The 26,539-nt window shown below is 35.6% G+C and overlaps 1 pseudogene; it reads left to right on the top strand.

Moving 5' to 3' along the window:
* The first annotated feature begins 23,351 nt into the window (after positions 1–23,351).
* Positions 23,352–24,276, top strand: LOC101032733 (ADP/ATP translocase 2 pseudogene; annotated as a pseudogene).
* The last annotated feature ends 2,263 nt before the right edge of the window (positions 24,277–26,539 follow it).

Here is a 26,539-nt window from a genome sequence, read left to right as displayed (position 1 = left end):
AAAAGGGCTTGTAATAATTTGTACTTTCTTTCACATGGTAGGACAAGGCCTATTTCTTTGAATATTTTATTTTTAATATTATAATTTTTCAATGTTTGTTATTCTAATAGGCAAAATGTTATTTTTTTATAACACTAATATATTTATACATTATTTTCTTTATGTTACTTTGATGAGCTGGAACAGGTTTCCAAGTTTCTGTTTGCTATTTTTTCAATCTGTATTTCTTTCTTTCTTTTTTTTTTTTTATTGCATTTTAGGTTTTGGGGTACATGTGATGAACATGCAAGATTGTTGCATAGGTACACACTTGGCAGTGTGGTTTGCTGCCTTCCGTCCCCTCACCTGTATCCGTCATTTCTCCCCATGCTATCTCTTCCCACCTCCCCACCCTCCGCCCCTCCCCCAATTCCCCCCACCGGACCCCAGTGTGTAGTGCTCCCCTCCCTGTGTCCATGTGTTCCATTGTTCAACACCCACCTATGAGTGAGAATATACGGTGTTTGATTTTCTGCTCTTGTGTCAGTTTGCTGAGAATGATGGTTTCCAGGTTCATCCATGTCCCTACAAAGGACGTGAACTCATCGTTTTTGATGGCTGCGTAATATGCCATGGTGTATATGTACCACATTTTCCCTATCCAGTCTATCATCATTGGGCATTTGGGTTGGTTCCAGGTCTTTGCTATTGTAAACAGTGCTGCAATGAACATTCGTGTGCACGTGTCCTTGTAGCAGAATGATTTATAATCCTTTGGATATATACCCAGTAATGGGATTGCTGGGTCAAATGGGATTTCTATTTTTAGGTCCTTGAGGAATCGCCACACTGTCTTCCACAATGGTTGAATTAATTTACATTCCCACCAACAGTGTAAAAGTGTTCCTATTGCTCCACATCCTCTCCAGCATCTGTTGTTTCCCGATTTTTTAATGATCGCCATTCTAGTTGGTGTGAGATGGTATCTCAATGTGGTTTTGATTTGCATTTCTCTGATGACCAGTGATGATGAGCATTTTTTCATATGTTTGTTGGCCTCCCGTATGTCTTCTTTTGTAAAGTATCTGTTCATATCCTTCGCCCATTTTTGAATGGGCTTGTTTGTTTTTTTCTTGTAGATCTGCTTTAGTTCTTTGTAAATTCTGGATATCAGCCCCTTGTCAGATGGGTAGGCTGCAAAAATTTTTTCCCATTCTGTTGGTTGCCGATTCACTCTACTGACTGTTTCTTTTGCCGTGCAGAAGCTGTGGAGTTTGATTAGGTCCCATTTGTCTATTTTGGCTTTTGTTGCCATTGCTTTTGGCGTTTTGGTCATGAAGTCCTTGCCTACACCTATGTCCTGAATGGTTTTGCCTAGATTTTCTTCTAAGGTTTTTATGGTATTAGGTCTGATGTTTAAGTCTTTAATCCATCTGGAGTTAATTTTGGTGTAAGGTGTCAGGAAGGGGTCCTGTTTCTGCTTTCTGCACATGGCTAGCCAGTTTTCCCAACACCATTTATTAAACAGGGAGTCCTTTCCCCATTGCTTGTTTTTGTCAGGTTTGTCGAAGATCAGATGGTTGTCGGTATGTTGTATTTCCTCTGAGACCTCTGTTCTGTTCCATTGGTCTATATCTCTGTTTTGGTACCAGTACCATGCTGTTTTGATTACTGTAGCCTTGTAGTATAGTTTGAAGTCCGGTAGTGTGATGCCTCCTGCTTTGTTCTTTTTGCTTAGAATTGACTTGGCTATGCGGGCTCTCTTTTGGTTCCATATGAAGTTTAAGGTGTTTTTTTCCAGTTCTGTGAAGAAGGTCATTGGTAGCTTGATGGGAATAGCGTTGAATCTGTAAATTACTTTGGGCAGTATGGCCATTTTCACGATGTTGATTCTTCCTAACCATGAACATGGAATGTTTCTCCATCTGTTTGTATCCTCTCTTATTTCGTTGAGCAATGGCTTGTAGTTCTCCTTGAAGAGGTCCTTTACGTTCCTTGTTAGTTGTATTCCTAGGTACTTTATTCTCTTTGTAGCAATTGTGAATGGCAGTTCGTTCTTGATTTGGCTCTCTTGAAGTCTATTACTGGTGTATAGGAATGCTTGTGATTTTTGCACGTTGATTTTGTATCCTGAGACTTTGCTGAAGTTGTTTATCAGTTTCAGGAGATTTTGGGCTGAGATGATGGGGTCTTCCAGATATACAATCATGTCATCTGCAAATAGAGACAATTTGATTTCCTCCTTTCCAATTTGGATACCCTTTATTTCTTTTTCTTGCCTGATTGCTCTGGCTAGAACTTCCAGTACTATATTGAATAGGAGTGGTGAGAGAGGGCACCCTTGTCTAGTGCCAGATTTCAAAGGGAATGCTTCCAGTTTTAGCCCATTCAGTATGATATTGGCTGTTGGTTTGTCGTAAATAGCTTTTATTGTTTTGAGATACGTTCCGTCAATACCTAGTTTATTGAGGGTTTTTAGCATAAAGGGCTGTTGAATTTTGTCAAAAGCCTTCTCTGCATCAATTGAGATAATCATGTGGTTTTTGTCTTTGGTTCTGTTTATGTGGTGAATTACGTTTATGGACTTGCGTATGTTGAACCAGCCTTGCATCCCCGGGATGAATCCTACTTGATCATGGTGGATGAGCTTTTTGATATGCTGTTGCAATCGGTTTGCCAGTATTTTATTGAAGATTTTTGCATCTATGTTCATCATGGATATTGGCCTGAAATTTTCTTTTCTTGTTGAATCTCTGCCGGGTTTTGGTATCAGGATGATGTTTGTCTCGTAAAATGATTTGGGAAGGATTCCCGCTTTTTGGATTGTCTGGAATAGTTTCAGAAGGAATGGTATCAGCTCCTCTTTGTATGTCTGGTAGAATTCAGCTGTGAACCCATCTGGACCTGGGCTTTTTTTGGGTGGTAGGCTCTTTATTGCTGCCTCGACTTCAGACCATCTTATTGGTCTATTCAGGGTTTCGGCTTCTTCCAGGTTTAGGCTTGGGAGGATGCAGGTGTCCAGGAATTTATCCATTTCTTCCAGGTTTACTAGTTTATGTGCATAGAGTTGTTTGTAATAATCTCTGATGATGGTTTGGATTTCTGTGGAATCTGTGGTGATATCCCCTTTATCATTTTTTATTGCATCAATTTGGTTATTCTCTCTTTTCTTTTTTATTAATCTGGCTAGTGGTCTGTCTATTTTGTTGATCTTTTCAAAGAACCAGCTCCTGGATTTATTGATTTTTTGAAGAGTTTTTTGTGTCTCTATTTCCTTCAGTTCTGCTCTGATCTTAGTTATTTCTTGTCTTCTGCTAGGTTTTGAGTTTTTTTGATCTTGCTCCTCTAGCGCTTTCAATTTTGATGATAGGGTGTCAATTTTAGATCTCTCCTTTCTTCTCATGTGGGCACTCATTGCTATATATTTTCCTCTAGAGACTGCTTTAAATGTGTCCCAGAGATTCTGGTATGTTGTGTCTTCGTTCTCATTGGTTTCGAAGAACATCTTTATTTCTGCCTTCATTTCATTGTTTATCCAGTCAACATTCAAGAGCAAGTTGTTCAGTTTCCATGAAGCTGTGCGGTTCTGAGTTAGTTTCTGCATTCTGAGTTCTAACTCGATTGCACTGTGGTCTGAGAGACTGTTTGTTATGATTTCTGTTCTTTTGCATTTGCTGAGGAGTGATTTATTGCCAATTATGTGGTCAATTTTAGAGTAGGTGTGATGTGGTGCTGAGAAGAATGTATATTCTGTGGATTTGGGGTGGAGAGTTCTGTAAATGTCTATTAGGTTTGCTTGTTCCAGGTCTGTATTCAGGTCCTGGATATCCTTGTTGATTTTCTGTCTGGTTGATCTGTCTAATATTGACAATGGGGTGTTAAAGTCTCCCACTATTATTGTGTGGGAGTCTAAGTCTCTTTGTAAGTCATTAAGAACTTGCCTTATGTATCTGGGTGCTCCTGTATTGGGTGCGTATATATTTAGGATCGTTAGCTCTTCTTGTTGCAGTGATCCTTTTACCATTATGTAATGTCCTTCTTTGTCTCTTTTGATCTTTGTTGCTTTAAAGTCTATTTTATCAGAGATGAGAATTGCAACTCCTGCCTTTTTTTGCTCTCCATTTGCTTGGTAGATCTTCCTCCATCCCTTTATTTTGAGCCTTTGTGTATCCTTGCATGTAAGATGGGTTTCCTGGATACAGCACACTGATGGGTTTTGGCTTTTTATCCAATTTGCCAGTCTGTGTCTTTTGATTGGGGCATTTAGTCCATTGACATTTAGGGATAGTATTGTTATGTGTGAATTTGATACCGTCATTTCGATGCTACCTGGCTGTTTTGTTGGTTAGTTGATGCAGCTTCTTGATTGTGTTGATGCTCTTTTACCATTTGGTGTGCTTTTGGAGTGGCTGGTACTGGTTGTTCCTTTATATGTGTAGAGCCTCTTTCAGGAGTTCTTGTAGAGCAGGTTTGGTGGTGATGAAATCTCTGAGTGCTTGCTTGTTCACAAAGGATTTTATTTTTCCTTCACTTATGAAGCTTAGTTTGGCTGGATAGGAGATTCTGGGTTGAAAGTTCTTTTCTTTAAGGATGTTGAATATTGGCCCCCAATCTCTTCTGGCTTGTAGGGTTTCTGCTGAGAGATCTGCTGTGAGTCTAATGGGCTTCCCTTTGTGGGTAACCCGACCTTTCTCTCTGGCTGCCCTTAGCATTTTCTCTTTCATTTCAACCCTGGTGAATCTGACGATTATGTGCCTTGGGGTTGCTCTTCTTGAGGAATATCTTTGTGGTGTTCTCTGTATTTCCTGGATTTGAATATTGGTCTGCCTTGCTAGGTTGGGGAAGTTTTCCTGGATAATATCCTGAAGAGTATTTTCCAGCTTGGATTCATTCTCTTCATCACATTCAGGTACACCTATCAGACGTAGATTAGGTCTTTTCACATAGTCCCACATTTCTTGAAGATTTTGTTCATTCCTTTTTGTGCTTTTTTCTCTGTTCTTGCCTTCTCTTTTTATTTCATTGAGTTGATCTTCGACCTCTGATATCCTTTCTTCTGCTTGGTCAATTCGGCTGTTGAAGCTTGTGCATGCTTCACGAAGTTCTCATGTTGCGTTTTTCAGCTCCATCAATTCACTTATACTCCTCTCTATGCTGTCCATTCTCGTCAGCATTTCGTCCAATCTTTTTTCAAGGTTCCTATTTTCTTTGCGTTGGGTTAGAACATGTTCTTTTAGCTCATTGTAGTTTCTTACTACCCACCTTCTGAAGTCTGATTCTGTCATTTCATCACCCTCCTTCTCCATCCAGTCTGGTTCCCTTGCTGGTGAGGAGTTGTGATCCCTTTTAGGAGGAGAGGTGTTCTGGTTTCGGGAGTTTTCATCCTTTTTGCGCTGGTTTCTTCCCATTTTTGTGGGTTTATCCACCTGTTGTCTGTCTCTGCCCCAGGGAGTTGGAGCTTTATGAGTTTCCGTTGCACTACTGCCTTTTTTTTATTTTTCTTTCAGGTCTGACCCGCCCAGCTAGCAGCACGCCTAGCCACTGCCTGCCCGCAGGGGCTTTGCTGAGCTGCTGTGGGCTCCGCCCAGCTGCCCTGAGCTCTTCCCTGTAGTCCTTTTTATATGGGCGTAGTTAGAACTGTCTGGGCAACGGTGGCCCCGCCTCTGTTATGGCGGACTCTCTCTGTTGTGGGAGGTTGCCTCGGCAACGGCGGGTTGCCTCGGCAATGGCAGCCTAGTAGCGGTGGAGAGTCAGAGTCTCAGTAATGGCGGAAGCCCCTCCCCCACGGAGCCGGACCTTCCCGGTTCAGCTGTGCTTGGTTTGGAGGGCTCAACCCAGAGGGTTTCCAATTACTGTTTTTGTTTTCCTTGTTGTCGGGGGTGGAGGGGTGGGACCAACGGAGCCTGATCACCTGGCTCCCTGACTCAGAGTCTTTTCTTTTAAGTTGCACGACCCTGCGTTCCGGTCGCTTGTTGAAAAGGCGCCGGGATCTCCTGTGCTGCGACTCACGGAGTCGGCTCGAACTGCGGCGCCGGCTCCTGGCGGATTTTTTTGCCTAGGAATCTCCTGGCCTGACTCGCTATTTCAGATGAATGGGCAACTCTGCCGTCTCAGGGCTCTGCTCGCCAGCTAAGAGGGCTCCCAGACCAGTGGCTTTTTTACGGAGAACCGCAGCAACAGGGCGTGGTCACAGCAGCCGCGCGGACGGAATCAGCCCCACAGGGGCCAAAACAGCCGCACTGGCTGGGACTGCGACGCTGGCGACCCCTCTGCCTGGGTATCTCCTGGTCTGTGGGCAATAAGAGTTCGTCTGGAAATGCGGCGTCCACTCACCCTCTGCACCTTCACTGGGAGCTGAAGTCCTGAGCTGTTCTTAGGCGGCCATCTTCCCAGCATTCTCCAATCTGTATTTTTTTCCGTAAAGGGTCAACATTCTTGCCCCACTTTTTAAATTGACATTTTGATTTGTTTCACAATTACTGAGTATTTACTCTGCGTTGGTCTCTGTTAATACATAAGCATTTTCTCTAACTGTGGAGGGGAAATCAACAGGTCCTTAAAGCAATCACAGGGTACTGTGATTGAGTGCTTGATTATGGTAAGAGCAAAGAGAGAGACAAATATCTCATTTCACAGAGGCCCAGATAAAGTGATTTCAAAACTTCTTGGTAAAGGTATGGGGATTTAGTGGTGAGGTAGGAATGTTTTTGCTTAATTTAGAAAGTAAAGTGTGTAGCTCCAGAGGATCAGGAACATGGTGCTCCCAAGAAATCATGCATGGCTAAAGCAGAGCATGAGGAAAGGCATGTGAAGAAGGATGACAGGAGAGCAGGGACCATAAGATAAAGGCTGTGCACATTAGACTGAAGCATACTCAGGCATGCCTTGGCTGCTTTCATCATGTTTATATTTTAAATGTTATAATCACTTCATATACTATCCCAATATGTTTGCTTCTGTTTACAATGTGTTAAGCATGTATTTTTTGTCAGAAAATCTGTCCACATTTTCTCTATCATTTCTTTCATGTTTCTAAGTTGTTTTAACATAATTTTAAAAGGGAAATGATACGACCGTCCTTTACCGATTACACTTATTTATTTGTGACTTAACTCATCATATTTCAAAAGAAATGTGCTTATAGGGAAAACTACATATTTGATGGAATAAAATAGCAATGATTGTATTTATTTTAGTAATTATGTATGACCATATCTAGAATGGTAATTTCAAGAAATAGCCATTGTTCCCAGAAGTATCTTATGAATATTTTATCAGCTATTGGAAATGTAATTCTGTAAGACTTCACAGGTGGTTTGGAAGCCTCTACAAATAGATAGGCCTTCATAGTAGAATTACAGCCATTTGCTGATACAGCCAGTCTCTTCGCAAGCTGAACCAGCTGCTTTATGTAGGAGTTTAGAGGGTTTCCACAGCATAGGGCCATTTAAAGCTGTTAATGCTATCACCAATTCTCATTATAATAATTATATATAATATTATAATAATATTATAATAATAATATAATAATAATATATATTATATAATAATATATATAAATATATATTTATATAATAATTATATAAAAATACCAAGAAGTATTGTACTTCTTGGTACAATACTTTCATCTAGATTCAAGTAGTCTTTGACACAAAGCATAGAATATAATTGATAGGTTCACTTGAGACAATCATTCACTTATATTACATTTAGAGATTATTATAATACCAAAAATTTTCAAAAAATATGTTGTTGCACCTACCCCCAATATTGAGAAATGCAAAAATAGCAGAAGTATTTATATTTAAAGTGAAAATAATTTATTCTAGGAAAACCCTGTGTATTCAATCATGATACTCAGGAATATAGTTTCCTTTTACTTTTTTTTTTTTTTTTTTTTTTGACTTCTTAGCAGCATTTGCTGGCACTAAATTAGAAAAGTAGAGGATGTATTATTGGTGACAATTCTTGTTTTCAAGACTTTTATATAAGTCAAGGAGAATTAGATGGAAGGAAACATTTATTAATTGTCAATATCTATAATGATAATAATTTGTGTGTCCTGATTATCACTATGTTTTGGACACTATGTTAAGCATTTTACTTACATTAACTCAGTTAATGTTATCACTACAGAAAGTATATACCATTATTATCCTCACTATACATGTAAGGAAACTGAGGCAGAGACATATTTTGCAACTGTTGCAAAGCTATGAAAAGTCTATGTCAGAATGAGGACTCAAATGTAGGTACTGTCTCTTACCTGTTATAATAAGACAGAAACCACTTACTAGGTATGTTACAAGAAGTTATTTACTTCTTAGAATAGTATTGTGAAATAATTATTTTTATACTTATGTAACAAACAGGGCAACGGACACTTCAGAAAATGTCATAACACTGTAAATTGAACACGGTGGATTGCAGAGCAAGCACCCATCTATCCTAACCATAATGGCCCCTATTACCCCGTGCTACACTCCCATAAAGAGAATTGTTCACTCTAAAAACTATAATTATTGTGATAACTAAAAAAAAGAAAAAAAATTGAAAAGGTTCAAAGTCATTAAATCTTAATTTTACCTAATTCTTTTATTATTGACCTCATAAAATTTTCACTGGAACAATAATCAAGTTTATCTTTGTACCTTAGCTCTTTTTCATTTTTAAGAAAATCATCAGACTGATGGGATAATTATTAGGGACATATTGCCACAAAAAAGAAGCAAGAGAACAAAGGGTTTGAATAATTCAGAAATGATAATTAAATACAAACTGATAAAAATTTGCCCTTCTACGAACTATGACCGGCTTGAAATCAATATGAATTTTATCCTGTTAAATATATACTGAGTTAGAAAGGCACCCACAATTACATAAGTATCTGGGTTTGAAGGGCATTTTACCTCTAGATAATATATTTACCATGTGATCTCTGATTTGAGAGACACAATCTAAATCATGAGCACTTGCTTTTATTCCTAAATTTTTGCCTACCACCCACACAGGATATAAAATTCACAACTTAGTTAATATGTCCTTGTGAAATGTAGCTGCATTATTTCACTGCTTGAATTTTATTGTCTGATAATTGATGGAGGTCACATTTCAACCTATACCAAGAAAATGCTATACACTGCTAAAGATTATGATGAGAGTTCAGAGCTAACAGCTCTCACAGAGATTTCTTCCCCAAAACCTGTTTAAAAAAGCCTATCAAGTTATTTCTTCAATTTAAAAATAAATAGAATATTTACCACTGGCAATAACTTATAAAACATTTAAAATCGTTGAATCATTGGCTCTAATCAAATTCATCTTATGATGCCCATTATCAACACCACAGCCAACTTCTAAATGTGGTTAAGATTACCCACCAGCCCTAATGAACATTTAGATGTAAAAAGATTGGCAACAATAACAAATGAAAACAATGTCTGGAGCAAATAAAATATGGAATAAATAATTTTTTAAGATTATAAAGGTATAGAATCATACCTGTAAATATTTTACTATGTACTCTCAAGAAAATGTCCTTATTTTAAAATGTAAGAATGATTAGTTTATCACTTTTAAGAAATATAACAATAGTTTATTGATATCATTATCCGATATCAATATCCAGCCAGAATTCAAATTTCTTCACTTGTCTCACACGTGTGTTTTTACTTTTGGTTTGCTGGAATCCCTATCAAACAATGCTCATACATGCATGTCTCTTTTTCCCTTTTTAAATATATAAGTTCCCCCTACTATTTCTTTTTCCTGGAAATATATTTAATAAAGAATTCAGGATCTCTGTTCTAAAGAATTCTCCACATGCTGGATTCGGTTAACTGCTTCTTTATGATGTGAATTAATGTCATCTTCTCCCTGTATTCCTTTTGAATTTTTAGAGCAGGAAGCTTGGTGAGATCAGTTTTGATTTATTGGCACAGCTAATTTAATGGGCAATGATGTGTACTTCCTATTGCACTACATCAGGAGTCACAGAATGTCTCTGCCTCTTTGAATACTGTTAAGATTGACTAAGGGTTTCAGGTGTTGCCATCCTAATTTATCCAATGGTTATAGCATGTCACTTCACTTGGTAAAGTTGACCTTAGACAGATACTGACAAGCTCCAGACGCCACTTAAATTGGTTGGTGATGGACCCAGAGGCTTCAGTCCTCACACATTACAAAATGAATGATGACAAATAAAGAGAATGCATTCTCAGATGCCTTACAATGCCAAGATTCTGTGATTTTCTCATTCTCTACATTCAGCCATCTTAAAAGTGATACTTTCCATGGTTGATCTGTTTTAGTCAGAGGTAATATTGTTACTAGTCTTCACCTTTCATGTCAAAATATTCATTAGGCCCAGAATGTAAATAGTGCATAGATACCCATAAACATATGTGATTTTTACTCAGTATTTTCTTGTATGGAGTATACGCTGTGAAGCAAGCCTAGTGTTCTTGCATATGATTTTCCTGTATTTTGGAATAATTGTTTTTCCAGTGGAGTACTTCACTAAAAAATTACATAGAAAAAACAAATCAGCATACAACTTGCGCATTGTATACAAATTTTCAGTATTACATATTTCAAGTTAGTGAGATTTAACCAAACAGATATTTGTTGAGCACCTTTTTACTGCCAAGATTTCTGTTCAGCATAAGGATATACCATAAATTAATGAAAAACTCCTGCTCTGAAAAAGTTTATATCTCTGTTCAATTGTGGTTTACTTTATTTTGTAGAACTCCCAATAATTTTTATGGCATTTATATCCTATATTTTAAGTACCTAATATACAAGCATACTGATCTTGGACAATCCAATTTACCACCACAATCTCATTTTCAGAGGACTCTAAAGGAATTGAAGGCTGAGGAAGGTAGTATATTAGCATGTTCAAATGTGGAAAAATAAAAAGTCATAACCTGAATATAACTCAAAATCACAATATTTTTTTCCTTATGTGCTATGTGCTTAGCAAACTTTAACATATAAGTGTTTGGTTAAAAATATTAAAATTCACCCTGAAAACATAATAAATTATTTATTATTACGCTTTATTATCCTAATAGGTAGTGCCATTTTCTTTTTCTTGGAGAAAATGCCTGAAAAAAATGTGGAAATAGGGATTAGATAAATTGTGTTATCATTATTGTCTCTGAAAAGAGATTAAATTTTGGAAAAACATACATATGTTTTCTTCCGAACTAATAGGATAAACTGAGAAAAGGAAATGTAATTGTTGACCCTGCTCATAATCTAAATTTTTATAGAGGCCGGCACCACTCTGAGCAAAATTATTGTAATTATGCATTAAGATGAGAAGCAAGATTTAAAAAAAAAAAAACAGTGAATAATTAGCCTGAAAAGGAATACCTTTAATGTTAGCTATGCCTCTTTATAGTTTTAGGGGCGAGTAGATTATATTAAGCCACTTCAGGTGAGACTATTAAAATGTAAACCCTGGGTCCTACTCTCAAGATCATGTAAAAGAAAAACATTATTCTAAAGTATTTTGTAATTTCACCTGCTGCTCGTTCTGACCTTGACAACATTAACATTTCTTCCCAAATTGTGCAATGAATCAGATTTATTTAAAAGGTTATGTACAAACTTTTACATGACTAATTTCAAATATGACTAACAATTCTCAAGAGAGTTAAAATTCTATTTGCCTCTTGGACTAAAGACCCTGATGGGCTAGTTTATTACTGAAGCATTAACTCAGTCATACTTCATTCTTCACCTGCTATATTTGCTTCCATAGATTTGTCAGAAAGAAGAAAAAAACACGTACTTGAAATGTCTAAGTCTATGTGACTCATGTAGCACACTGGACAATGTTTATGACAGAATTAAGCAGCCAAACCTTGAGCTGTGGCAGAGTCAACAGCAGTCATGAAACCCACATTGCACTACGAAAAAAAAAAAAAAGTCTTTTTAGGTCAAGAAATTTCTCCTCCTAACAAAACAAACAAATGAGCCAAAAAAACAACAAACTTTAATTTTAACTTCGCAAGACAGGACAACACAGAGTCTGTGGGCCAAAGAAAATACACTATGGAGAAAAATCACTGTAGAATAACAAAAATCAAAGAAATGAACAGAGAAGGGAATGGGACAGGAGAAAAAGGGAGAGTGAGTAGGAGAGTAGGTGATATGAAGATAGAAAGAAAAATTACTTGCGATAAAAGTAAGTCTGATGTCTAGTCATACCAACTGATAAAATACAAAAATATATCTGTATTTAAATACTTCTTATCAGTTACTAAGTAGTTGCTGCCACAAGTCACTTAGTGGGACCACATAGACTCAGATTGCCCTGGCTCCCTACCCTAGAGCCCCTCAGCTCAGCCATGATCTAACAATTAAAGGATGACATAAACAGTACCTGTATTGTTTCAGCTGTTAAATACAGCTAGTGCTCGACTTACTACCACGATTGGTTTCGACAGGCCGGTCGTAACATGATTTAGTCCTAAGTTGAGTAGGCTATATGTACAGTACTGTGAAATGATGTTATAAAAATCTTTAAGTCATATTTTATCATAATTTTCTTTCATTATTGTTATATATCATAATTTCTTTGTTCATTTTATGCCATTTATATCATCTCTACACCATTTTGTTTCTTATTTTTACATTCGTCAGGTTTAAGTAAAACACTACATTACCAGTACAACTGGTTTAATATTTGCAAAACATACAAAATTACAAAATACAGGTGCATACAAAAATACAAAATACAGGTGTGAAAAATGGTAGTGCTGCCAGAAGCTGGTTTGCACTGTCATACGCCCAGCTGGGCAACGTTTGTGCTGCCATACGCGGAGCAGTCTTGGCTAGCGATTGTGGTCGTAAAGTCGAATGGCCGTAAGTTGCATAGGTCGTAAGTCGATCAATACCTGTAATTACATATTCTGGTAATAAAAAGTTAGCAAAGATTCTGGAAATTTTACTAGAGGAACAAAATATAATTAATGATTGTATGAATAAAGAACTCATGTAAGAAAACATGAAGGCTCTAGAAAATTCATAGCTCATGACAGAAAAAGCATGAGTAAATTTGAGTTTAACTTGTTGGGGAGGTCAGTCCTATCATGTGTTCAAAAGCAGAGAGAATCATCTACTGATACATTGCTTTAATAGCTACCAAGAGATTATCTAAAAGGTGAAGTATCTGTCGCCCAGGCTGCAGTGCAGTGGTGCAATCATAGCTCACTGTTATCTTCTAATTCCTGGGCTCAGCCTTCAGCTGATATTACAAGCACATGCCACGACACCCTGTGGATAGTTTTTATTTCTTATTTTTATTTTTGGAGATGGGATCTCACTCTGTTGCCCAAATTGGTTCCAAACTCCTGGTCTCAAGCAATCCTCCAGCTTCAGCCTCCCATAACTGGTTTACAGACATGAGCCATCATGACTGGCTACTTAATGGTAAGTATTAAAGGGAGGAGTATTTCATCTATCTTATCTTTTCTAAATACTGAAATAAAATACATATACGGCTTTCAGTATTTATTCGATCATTTTAAATGATTTTTCTTTGCTTATGCCTTGACACAGGTAGAAGGCAAAATTAGGCAATGAACCTTTCGTTGAATGTGGTCCAAATTTCACATGTTCTTAATTTCTGCTTAGTATTTTTTGAAGAAAAAGGATAGTTTTAATAAAACACCAGATTAAATTCAACAGACATTTATTTAATGCCTAGGTACTAGTCAATAAAAGAGACTGCAGCAGTCTCTGTCCACAAAGAGTTCCAATGCCAGAATGGAATAGTCAAGCAAAACACTGTCAGCCTGGATGATGAAGATAAATACTTGTTTCAGAGTTGCTTAAACACAATTAGGAAGAGGGATATAGAAGCAGAATTAAGGAACTTCTAAGAGCAGGTGAAATTTCAACTGAACAGAGCACTTGCAGAGTCAGCCAGGCAGACAGAATCTCTCCCAGTTTAATGATATTCTCCTTAAGAAAAACAATCATCCCTACTCAGGTTTCTCTGTGGCGGGATTTTTAGCTGGAGAAATACTCCCTGCAGGCACCCTTTTCAGTCTCTTCACTAGTATTTTCCCATGGTAGAAGAAATGAGTTATCTGACTCATGAGTTTGGAAGAACACTCCTCTTCGGAGCAAGTCTGACTTACAAACAGATGGGTGCTGGCCTGCCTTCTCAACCTGTGGTGAGCTTATTGATGATGCTCTGGTGGAGCAGCCTGCAGTTTTCCTGTTTTCCCAAAGACTAGGTAAACAAGTTGGGCCAATTTTGGGAGAGGTTCTCAAGTCCATTTGGCTGCATATCTAAGCCATGTCCTTTAGCCTTTTGATCTATTTTTTATCAGCACTAAAGCTGACAATTTGGTCTCCATCTGTCTGACTTGTGTGTTTATTTCTCAATTTATTCCAAGCATGGACAGTAAAGAGGGCTGTTAGTTAGAGATTCATTAAAACTTCAACTATCTGTTCCAGTGTATTCTCTTAGGTGGTTGTTTAAATACATTGAGTTTAATTGTGGTGATTAGTTCAGAATCCTAGAACCTAGATTAAATTCAACCCAGGATGTGATAGCATCACATGTCCAGAATCAGGGCCAAGAACTACACATGTTGTAGTAGATATAATGTTTTAATGAGTACATCTCATAGCTCATCTTCTTTGATAGGTCACAAAAGTAACAAATAATGCAAATCTCTCTTCATTGAAAAATAACTGTGAGCACACAATATTGCTTGTGTATTCTTTGCATTACTGTCTTAGGATACTCAGGTTGTCCTGACAAACACCATAGAATGGGTGATATCAACAACCGACATTTATTTTCTCACATTTTCAATGCTGTATGTCTGAGATCAGGATCCCAGCACAGTCAGTTTTCAGCTGCTTGTAGGCAGCTGCCATTTTACTGTGTGCACACATGACCTACATTGTGGACACACAAAGGGAGAAGGAAGAAGCTCTCTGGTATCTATTATTATAAGGACACCAGTTCTATTTTTAATCTATCAGGGTCCCACCATTCTAACTTCATTTAACCTTAATTACCTCATTAAAGGATATATAGACAGACAGATACTATTTCCTCGGAGGTTAAGGGCTTCAATATACAGGTTTTGGAAGGGGCATAATTTGGTATTTAGCTCTTACCTTTGTAATGAAGGAGTGATGATGACTAGTTCACTTTTTCCTGTGCCAGTCTGTGTCCTGAGTTTAAATTTAATCCTTGATTATATTTTATTATTGTTAACTATTTAAGAAAATAAAACTAAAAGTAATTCTATTACTTTCCCAAGGTCCCTCAGTGACAGAATTAGAATGCACATTCTTCAATTAAATGCTGATCTATTTATTGTTGACTTTCAGGTAGTGATGGTTCATATTACTTTTGTACTTTTATATGCTTGTTGCTTGAGATTTAAAGATGGGGTGTACCTATAGAAGCTGGAAGTAATGCAAACAAGCAATTAAAAATAGCATGTTGGGCCGGGTGCGGTGGCTTAAGCCGGTAATCCAAGCACTTTGGGAGGCCGAGGCGGGTGGATCACAAGGTCGAGAGATCGAGACCAACCTGGTCAACATGGTGAAACCCCATCTCTACTAAAAATACAAAAAATTAGCGGGGCATGGTGGCACGTGCCTATAATCCCAGCTACTCAGGAGGCTGAGGCAGGAGAATTGCCTGAACCCAGGAGGCGGAGGTTGCGGTGAGCCGAGATCGCGCCATTGCACTCCAGCCTGGGTAACAAGAGCGAAACTCCGTCTCAAAAAAAAAAAAAAAAAAAAAAAATAGCATGTTGGTTAATTTTTTCAGTGGAATTAAATCCAGATATTTCACATATATACTATTTTACTTAATTTTAATTGTTTGTTCCTATTTATAAATATAAATATTTTATGTGATGAAGGCTAAAAAGAACTCAGGACTACAATATTCTGACAAGAAGGAGAAGCAAATGTTTAGCATAAACTATATAGATTCTAAAGAGCAAATAGCAAGCATTTATGGAATATTTCCAGGGTGAGATCATTGTTTTGGGCATTTGAGTAAAAAATAATCTTAAAAAAGCACACATATGTTATAGAATCAAATTAAAACTATATATGCAGCATAAAAATTAGAAGCTTTAAAGGATCTATTCACTTTTTCAAATTCTAGGTCACTGTAACATACTAAAGCTATGTGCATGTCTGAAGAAATTAATAAATTAATTTGTTGCACATTTACTTGTATGTTTAATTTCCTGTGACTGATATTGCAGGCATCCTAAGAGTAAATAAATCTTATCAATTCCTGATTATGCCATGGGATTAATTTATTTGCTAGGTATGTCCAATATGTTCTTGCTTTGAGGCTGTAACACTGATTCACATAAAGACAACACTGAAATATTCCTTTTGTTTCCTTGTAGCTTATTTTTATTTCTTCCTAATAGTGCTATATTTCACCAATTATTTTTGGATTCATAATAATTCAGTTTATCTTATTAGGTAAAATGGAATCATCTCTAGGGTTATTTTCATTAATATTTCAACAAACATCTGTCTTAGTAATGAACATCATAGCATGACCCAGGATAAACAATATGCTATCAACTAGAATTAATATTACTCCAATAGGTTGTATACAGGCAACAGCAAGAAACTAAAGAATAGATAAAATTATTTCAAAGCCAGTAGTAAGATGTAAGCAAAAAACAAAACAAATGTGTTGCATTCTTTTTAGTTTTCTTCCCAATGTGAAGTAAATAGCTCCACAGAATATGCTGTTTTGACAAGACACATAGAAATTTTCTTTAAAAGATGGTATCTGAGGAGGTAAGCTAGGAGATTTTATAATAAATTATCTTATTGTTTTCTTCTTGGAAAAAAACAGTATTACAGTGAAAACTGATATATAATTTCATTGCATCTCTTACCAGAATGCTTTTAAGAGTTGCTTTTGGTTTGTCAGCAGCAGTGTGCACTCGGCCGCACTCTCCTCGGTTTCCTCTTAAACAGAGCACCACTTTGGTTCATAGATCTTCAACCAGAACAAAAGCGTACGCTAAAATGGCTTGGGTATAACTCAGACAGTAGAGGCAGAAAGTACTGTGAACTTTTAAAGCATTTTCACAACAAAAATGCACATTTCAAATTGGAAATTTCTGTAAGATAAGATAAAGCCCATAGTGTTCTTTTATTGATGCACTATGCAATGCAATTTTTATACTCCTCTTATCTCCTGTAATAGAAAATATGACCCGAAGCTACACATAACACCAGTATTTGGAAGCATTGCAGGCCTTGGGAAAGCGTATTATGCCTTGGTGATACATTCAGAAGAAATCCAAAAGCATCTAAATCCAACTATTGCCCTTAAACTACACCTTGGGGTGAGATTTTAAGTTTTCAGAATCTGAATGCCTCTTAGCAGGTTAGAAATTTAGAACTATTGGCTGTTTCTCAAACAAATGCTTGACCTCTTCCCAGATGGGAATTAGAAGGGATAAGAGGATAGTATAAAGATGAACAAGCTATTTTTATAATAGAGATACCATAGTAATATTAAATAATGTATCATCTGTACATAAACACACACACACACACACACACACATTCATATGGCACATGTATAAAGCCCTTTATTAAGATTTCTCCCTTTACCTTGATTCATTTTCCTAAACATCACCTTTTATCACTTGAAATATTGAATATGTATTAATTTGTTTTCTGTCTTATTTATCTATCAATAATAAAAAAGTGAATACAAAAGAAGACTACATGTTACTTTCTTTTATTCCATGACTATGTCTCTCAAGGTCTCTCAAAATCCAGGCTCGATATCAATTTATTTGATTTTAAAGCATTTGTGCCTCTACTACATGTGTAACACCTACTTGATACTTGTGAGGCTGTAATAAGAATCAGATAAGGAACTGTCAAACATATATTTTCTGAAATCGCTCTTCTGTGACAGAGAAGGAAATCTCTCTTTTCGTTTCATCTGTTGTTAGTGGAGAAATAATTATCATTATCTCACTGTTAGCTAATAAGCAGAATTTTCTTTTCAGGGAAGTTAAAAATATATTGAAATAACCAATTGGTTAGCTTTTTTCAAGAACATGAATACATATAAGTACATTTATATGAATTATAAATATGTGAAATTAGAAAGGCAATTTTCTGTCTTGGATGAAATATTGCACTCATGACTAGAGGCAGTAATGAATTTTTTTTTGAAGAGGATCAAGAAAAGACATCTTAAGGATTCCTCCATACAATTATTTAATTATTTGTAGATTAAAATGTTTGGAAAATTATTTTTATATAATGCTATTTAGATATATTTGTGTATTTAGATATATTTGTGTATTTCTAAAAATATACTGCCACCACATAGTAGATGTATAATGTTAAATCATAGTTTGATTTACTCTTATAATTTATGCTATATTGAAATTTATGCTGATATATGAGTTATAAATATTTAAATAATTTCTAGAGATTTTTAAAAGAATAAAAGCATAATTAGTAATAATGCATGAATATAATATAAAGGATTATATGATTACCAAAACTTAGTTAAAATAGATGCTGTATTTTTGCACAATTTAAAACTAAAACTCATCATTAAAATGCATTTCCCAGTTTTTTCTTCACTTTTTCCTATATATAAAGATACTATTAAAATATTTCACGACTCAAATATTTACTTCAAAACACGAACAATATCATATCATGCTTGTGTTTTGAAGTAAATATTTGGCTCATGAAATATTTTAATAATATCTTTATATTTATCTTCAAAGCAAGAAAAAATATTTCAAAAACATTTTAAAACATTTAATGATTATTCATAAAAATAGTCAATTTTCAAAAACATGACTGAAGTTGGCTGGGCATGGTGGCTCACATCTGTAATACCAGCACTTTGGGAGGCTGAAATGGACAGATCATGAGGTCTAGATACTGAGACCATCCTGGCCAACATGGTGAAACTCTGTCTCTACTAAAAATACAAAAATTAGATGGGTGTGGTGGCACATGCCTGTAGTCCAAGCTACTAGGGAGGCTGAGACGGGAGAATCACTTGAACCCGGTAGGTAAAAGTTGTAGTGTGCTAAGATTGTACCACTGCACTCCAGCATGGCAACAGAGTGAGACTCCATCTCAAAAAAAAAAAAAAAAAAAAAAAAAAAATATATATATATATATATATATATATATATATATGACTGAAGTTATTTTAATACTGACAAAATTAAAAAGTACCCCCAAAATAGAAAAGTTCCAAGGATTTAATTTTAAATAAATAAATCATAAATGTATATGTCTTCTAAGGCACACTCATAATTGCCCCTTCAACGTCAATTATATTTTAAGCATGTCACTAAAAAATGTGGCTGTAGTAATTATTTATTAATTACCCAATAAAAGATCAAAGAGATCCCTATGTGCATGGTTAAGAATTGCAAAACATGGTGCTGTGGATGTTGAAGTTTTGCACTGAATGTGTGAAGACCTGTAAAAGGCTCCAAGCACAACAGTCATTTGTGTGTATTTTCTTAACTCTAAAACATAGGTCAAACAAAGAGGTTGTGGGAGTTCAAAGAAAAGTCACACAGAGTTTGCCATGTACTGCATTAAAATAGTCAAGAAAATTTATTTACAGCAAACAATGGAAGCTACAGTTCAATTTGTATATTTTCGCATGCAAATGGATCATTGCAGATTTTCAGTGTTTCTAACATTTCAGCTTTAAAGTATTGTTGGTTGATTGAGTTACTTTCTACAAACATTTCAAATATATTAACCTATTCTTTCTCTGAGCCCAATTACAGTCCTCGAGAAGCCAATTTTCAACCTAATTTCTCTTACTTTTCCTCCTCATTTCCCACTTCTTTCTCCTCTTTCTTTTCTTCCTCTCTATCCTTTTCTGTTTTTCTCCTCTCCTCCCTCTCTGCTTCTCCCTCTCAAGTAATCTCTGTCTAATCTTTAAGCCTCACTCAGAGTTGTTTCCAAATATCCTAGCTGTTTTCCTTGTTTAGCAGTACCAAAAATATGGAGCATGGGACAAATCTAGATTCCCTTTGTGGACAGCAGAGGAAAGAAAAGCTAATAAGACAATTACTCACAATGTGCTGTCTACCAAAGGAAAAATGAGAGTTTGCCAATCTTTATAAATAAAATTAGCTCAATGTTCTAAAAGTAAATACATACAGAAAAAGTATAGAAAAAAGCATCGAAAGTATAAAATATTTTTAACTCATTTTAAAAGTGTAGAAAAATGTACAAAAAAGTATAGAAAATACTTGACTGGGAAAATATGTAACTATGCTGACAACCTATTTTAAGTAGAGAGATCATCATGAGTAATTATTTTCCTCTATGTTATTTTCTACTGTTTCAAAAGACTCAATGCACCTAGATTTATGTTTAACTTAGAAAAATACTAGGTTATTGTGGTAAATAAATATTAGCAAATATCTCAATTTTATTACTTTTTAAATGTCTTTCAGGGTTAAAAAATGTTCCTTACAGTTTCGTTCAAAAATCATTTTTGTTACAAGAATATAGTTATCCTCAATTGTGAGAAGTCAAAAATTAAACTACAAACTTAAATATAATAATTTTATGTTTGTACTAACAAACAATTCAGTGTTTTTTTTAAAAAAACTATGAAAGACAAATTAAAGTAGAAAATTCAACTTAGAAATTTAGAATACTGTTACACTTTATTTTTTTAGGATAATTTACACACACCTTCAAAATTAGTCGTTTTCAGTAGGAAGGCAGGTGTGTAGCCTGACTCCTATAGTTATAGGAACTCTATGGAGGGAAAATACAGGTACTCAACATTAGCGCAAATAAAGTGACATATAGAGTAGGAAAAAGACTCAAGCAAATATAAATAAATGTTCATTATATTTGCAAGGAAAGAAGGAAGAATATTAATAAGTAAGAGAAAATGGACTCATTGTTATGAGAATTATGATTCAAAAGAAGAAGAGAAGCAAACCAAAAACTCTACTAATGTAGAAAAGAATTACATCTTCCTCTTTTAGATATAAAGAAAAAAACATTAAAACAATTTTCTAAATTATTTAGATATTAGCTCTGTTGGTAAGTGACATTTCCTTGAGTGTTTTGTTGGAAATAATTTTAATGCGAAAGGAATACCTAAGATAAACTGTCAGACTACAGAAAAATATAAGAAGGAATCATGATAAACCAAAGCACTCACAGATTATTATTCATATTTAGTGAGTGATAGACATGTAAATACATACAGAGATGGTGAAGTGGAGAAGTGATTGCTCTTTGGGGAGACAGACCTCTCCATTTCCTTTTAACAAGTTCTTCAATCACAGTTGTAATTTTATTTACATAGGAGTGAAGTTTTCTTCCTAATATTCTCATATTTATATATTTATTTATTTTCATAAATCAATTTTTTATATTACCTAATTGGTTATTGTGATAGTGACAGGAGGCAGAGAAATTCTAGGCACACAGGGTTGGGTCCCTGGCAAAATGCCACCTTCAAGCTAAAAACCTAAAACCCATGGTCCAAAGTGCGAACTTCTATCCCTATTTTCCTGCTCAAATGTTTTTTCCCTAAACTACGTTGGGCCTACCTTGCCCCTCATCCTGTGCCTATAAAGACCCCAGACTCCTAGAGAAGCAGAGAAATAGCTGGACATCAGAAAGAAGTAACTTGACTTCAGAGGATGGCTTGACAGAGAAGTGCCCAGCCAGAGACAGCTGGACTTGGGAAGATTTCAAACTGAAATTTCTAGAACCAATTCTCAGATTCAAAGCTCAAAATAGCTAATGTAGAAGTGAATAAAAATCAGTGTATTTCTACATACCATATTGAAACTGCAGATCAACAAAGAAAAAAAAGAAAAGATGATATATGAAGAAGACAGATTACCAATTGAGGAGAACAATAGAAGTCAATATAATTCGTTGAATTGTCAACAAAACAATGGAAACAGTTAGGATATATCCAACGTTCAGATAAGTTGTATGCTCATAAAAATTGCCTTTCAAGAACAAGAAAAACTAAACTGATTTTGCAAAAAACAATTAAGTGAGATCTTATAGTACATGTAAAACCTAGTTATAGCATTTCTAAAAGAAGGAGAAAAATTAATGCCAGAGAGAAGCTATGGAAGAGAAATGTATGAATAAATCTAAAACATTGCCCTTATAAAATAATGACAAAAACAGTATTTAGTAGGATGAAAAAGAGAAATATAGCTGAAATGCTCCACAATAATAGCAAATACATGAAGAGAAAGCTTTTGAAGCAGTACCATAAACCCTAGTAGTAATTTTAGAATAGGGTGATTATTGATTAATTTTATACTTTGATAAATTTAATTGTCATCTTAAAATCTCCAAAGGACTAAGAGGAGAGAGGATATAATCTCCAAAAGAGTAGGAAGAAAAAAAATGAAATAAAGCAAACACTATATCTCAATCAGTATTTGAAATAAGGCAAGAAAAAGAAGTGAAATATTAAGACATATAAAGCACAAAATAATAAATAGAAATAACTCAATTTTATGACTGGTCATAATAAATGGAATGGAAGTAAATAAAACCAACAAAATAAACAGTCTGCAATATTAGCTGTATGAAATATAGTTATTTACATGAGATTCATATAAGCTCACACATACAAGGAAGGAATAGAAGTAAAATTTTAGATAAATACAAATAAAAAGAAAACTGAAGTAGTCATATTAATATTAGGAAAATAGATACTTAACATGAAAAATTATCACCAGGTATAAATGTGTCACTTCAAGTGAAAATAGAGAAATACCATGATTTTAAACTTGTGGGCCTGTAAAAACACAGCTTCGAATGTTTTTTTACTAAAAGGAAAATAAAGGAAGCTTACAGAACGACAAGAAAAGATTTCCAAATAAATAGAACAGAAAATTTTAATCGAATTCTTTTAAGATTTTTATCAAGCAGAGAAAAGAAGAAAACACTAAAAAATCTTGAATAGAAAAAATAATAAGCTTGATATAATCATTATATTTAGAATAGCATGAAGTAACTTCAGAATACACATACTTTTTAAGTACAAAAGAATCCTTAAATAAAATTGGCTATGTGTTAGGCCATAAAACATGTCACAACAAATATCAGAAAGGTAGGCTTTTAAGGACCGTATTTTATTACCAGAACTTATAAGGGAAAAAGTTAATATATTAGTACTACAAAACTTAATATTTCAGGACACTTGCAGTCCCATAATTTTTACTAGAAACTCTTAGATGTGCCCTATAAATAGCAAGCCTACACTCTGTAATAACATGAGGTCCCAGAGCCCTGCAGTCAAAGACAGTTCCTGGCCCAATCTCATCCTGCAGCAGGCTGCCTTCCCTTTTGTTTCAACATGGCAGATGTAACTGTGTCCTTCAACAGGGACTTCCTGGCAGTTGGAGTGGTTGCAGCCATCTCCAAGGTGGCAGTAGCACCCATCGAGTGGCTCAAGCTGCTGCTGTGAGTGCAGCATGCCAGTAAGCAAATTTCTGCAGATAAGCAATACAAGGGCATTATAGACGGCATGGTCAGTATTCCCAAGGAGCAGGGAGTCCTGTCCTTCTGGCACAGTAACCTGGCCAATGTCATCAGATACTTTCCCACCCAGGCTCTCAATTTGGCTTCAGAAATAAATACTAGCAGATCTTCCTAGGTGGTGTGGACAAAAGGACCCACTTTTGGCATTACATGGCAAGGAATCTTGCATCAGGCAGTGTGCTGGGGCCACCATCCTTGTGTTTTGTTTACTTGATTTTACTCATACCCATCTACCAGCCAATATGGGTAAAGCTGGAGCTGAAAGGGAATTCAGAAGACTTGGAGACTCCCTGGTTAATGTCTACAAATCTAATGAGATTAAGGACCTGTCCCATGGTTTTACCATGTCTGTCCAAGGTATTATCTACCTAGCTGCCTACTTCAGTAGCTGTGACACTGCAACGGGAATGCTTCCAGATCTGAAGAGTGCTCACATCGTCATCAGCTGGATGATTGCACAGTATGTCACTGTCGTTGCCGGGTTGACTTCCTCTCCATTCGACACTGTTGCTGCTGAATGATGATACAGTCAGGACACAAAGGATCTGACATCATGTACACAGTCATTTTTGACTGCTGAAGGAAGAATGCACATGATGAAGGAGGCAAATGTTTTTCAAGGTTGCATTGTCCAGCGTTCTCAGTGGCATGGGTGGTGCTTCTGTGCTTACTTTGTATCATGAAACCAAGAAGTACACATAAGTTGTTTCTTAGAATTTTTCACCCTGTAAACAGGCATGTTGGATTATATAACATATTTTAAGCGTTCTTGTCAGACTCATGGCTGTCAATTTATCAGTGACAACTATTTACTGGTGGAAAATAGGAAGCAATAATAGTCATTAAATAGTTTCCTCTTAAAGGCCTTTGCATGATGATGATGATGGGTCTCAATTATATTTTTTATTTCATGGATAGAAAGAATCAATATTGTGAAAATGGCCATGCTGCTCAAAGTAATTTGCAGATTCAATGCTATTTCCATTAAACTACCAATGACGTTTTTCATAGAATTAGAAAAAAAAAAAACAACTATTTTTAAAATTCATGTAGAACCAAAAAAAGAGCCTGAATAGCCAGGGCAAAAATAACCATGCTGGAAGTATCACACTAGCTGACTTCAATATGTACTACAAGGCTACATAGTAACCAAAACAGCATGATACTGGTACAAAAACAGACACATAACCCAATGGAACAGAATAGTGAACTCAGAAATATTATGGCATGCCTGAAACCATCTGATCTTCCACAAACCTGACAAAAACAAGCAACGAGGAAAAGACTCCCTATTTAATAAATGGTGCTGGGAGAACTGGCTAGCCATATGCAGAAAATAATACCTGGACCCCTTCTTTATACCTTATACAAAATTAACGCAAGATAGATTAAAGACTTAAATGTAAAACCCAAAACTACAAAAGCTCTAGAAGAAAATCTTGTCAATACCATTCAGGACATAGGCATTGGCAGATATTTCATTATAAAAAATGCCAAAAGCAATTGCAACAAAAGCAAAAATTTAACAAATGGAATCTAATTAAACTTAAAACTTTGGCACAGCAAAACAAATTATCATCAGAGTGAACAGAAAACCTATGGAATGGGAGAAAAATTTTGCAGTCTATCTATCTGACAAAGGTCTAATATCCAGAGCCTACAGGGAACTTAAACAAATTTACAAGAAAAAAAACCTAGCAACCCCATTAAAAAGTGGGTAAAGTATATGCACAGACACTTTTCAAAAGAAGACATTTGTGTGGTCAAGAAATATATGAAAAAAAAGCTCAAGATCATGGATCATTAGAGAAATGCAAATCAAAACCACAATGAGATACCATCTCATGCCAGGCAGGATGGTGATTATTAAAAAGTCAAGAAATAATAGATGCTGGTGAGGTTGCAGAGAAAAAGGTATGCTTCTGCACTGTTGGTATGAATGTAAATTAGTTCAACCATTGTGGAAGACAGTGTGGCAATTCCTTAAAGACCTAGAAGCAGAAATAGCATTTAACCCAGCAATTCCATTACTAGCTATGTGCCCAAAGGAATATAAATCATTCTATTATAAAGATACATGCACACATATATTCATTACAGCACTACTCACAAATAGTAAAGACACGGAATCAACCTAAGTGCCCATCAATGATAGACTGGATAAAGAAAATGTGGTACTTAAACACCATGGAATAGTATGCAGCCACAGAAAGAAACAAGATCATGTCTTTGCAGAGACATGGATGAAGCTGGGAGCCATTATTCTCAGCAAACTATCACAGGAGCAGAAAACCAAACACCTCATGTTCTCAGTTATAAGTTGGAACTGAACAATGAGAACACACGGACACATAGTGGGAGAACAACACTCACTGGGACTAGTCAGGGTCAGGGGAGGGAGTACATCAGGAAGAACGGCTAATAGGTGCTGGGTTAATACATGTGTGATTAGTTGATTTGTGCTGCACACCACTGTAGCATGTTTACCTATGTAACAAACCTACACATGTATCCCAGAATTTAAAATAAAAGTTGATTAAAAATAAATAATAAAATAAACATGAGCATATACAGGGTAATTTACAAGTCAGAAATTTGCTCAGTTATTTTTGTTTGGCTCACTTTAAATCACATTTATGAAGCAATTTCCATTATTATTTTTCATGATTCACAAGCAGAAACTAAGATTTGAAACTAAGATTTGAAAGGTTTAGTAACTAGTCAATTATCACATAACTGGAAATATGGAGAGCTAAAAATAAAAATGAGAAAGTTTTGAAAAACTTCTTTTACACAGTATTGAGAAGTGAATTATATAACATTTCCACAATTTTTTTCTCCACTATAAATTTTTTGTAGACCTTTTGTTATTTTAAATGTCCTTTTTGAAACATTTCTGCATGTTTGCCAAATACATAATCATTACACTATTATTTGAGAAGAAAAGAGGAGGCATAGATAGATA

This window comes from Saimiri boliviensis, chromosome 16 (genome assembly GCF_048565385.1).
Source record: "Saimiri boliviensis isolate mSaiBol1 chromosome 16, mSaiBol1.pri, whole genome shotgun sequence".
Classification (NCBI taxonomy): Eukaryota; Metazoa; Chordata; class Mammalia; order Primates; family Cebidae; genus Saimiri; species Saimiri boliviensis.
The sequence above is the reverse complement of the archived record's forward strand: the minus strand, read 5'-3'. Positions and strand labels throughout refer to the sequence as shown.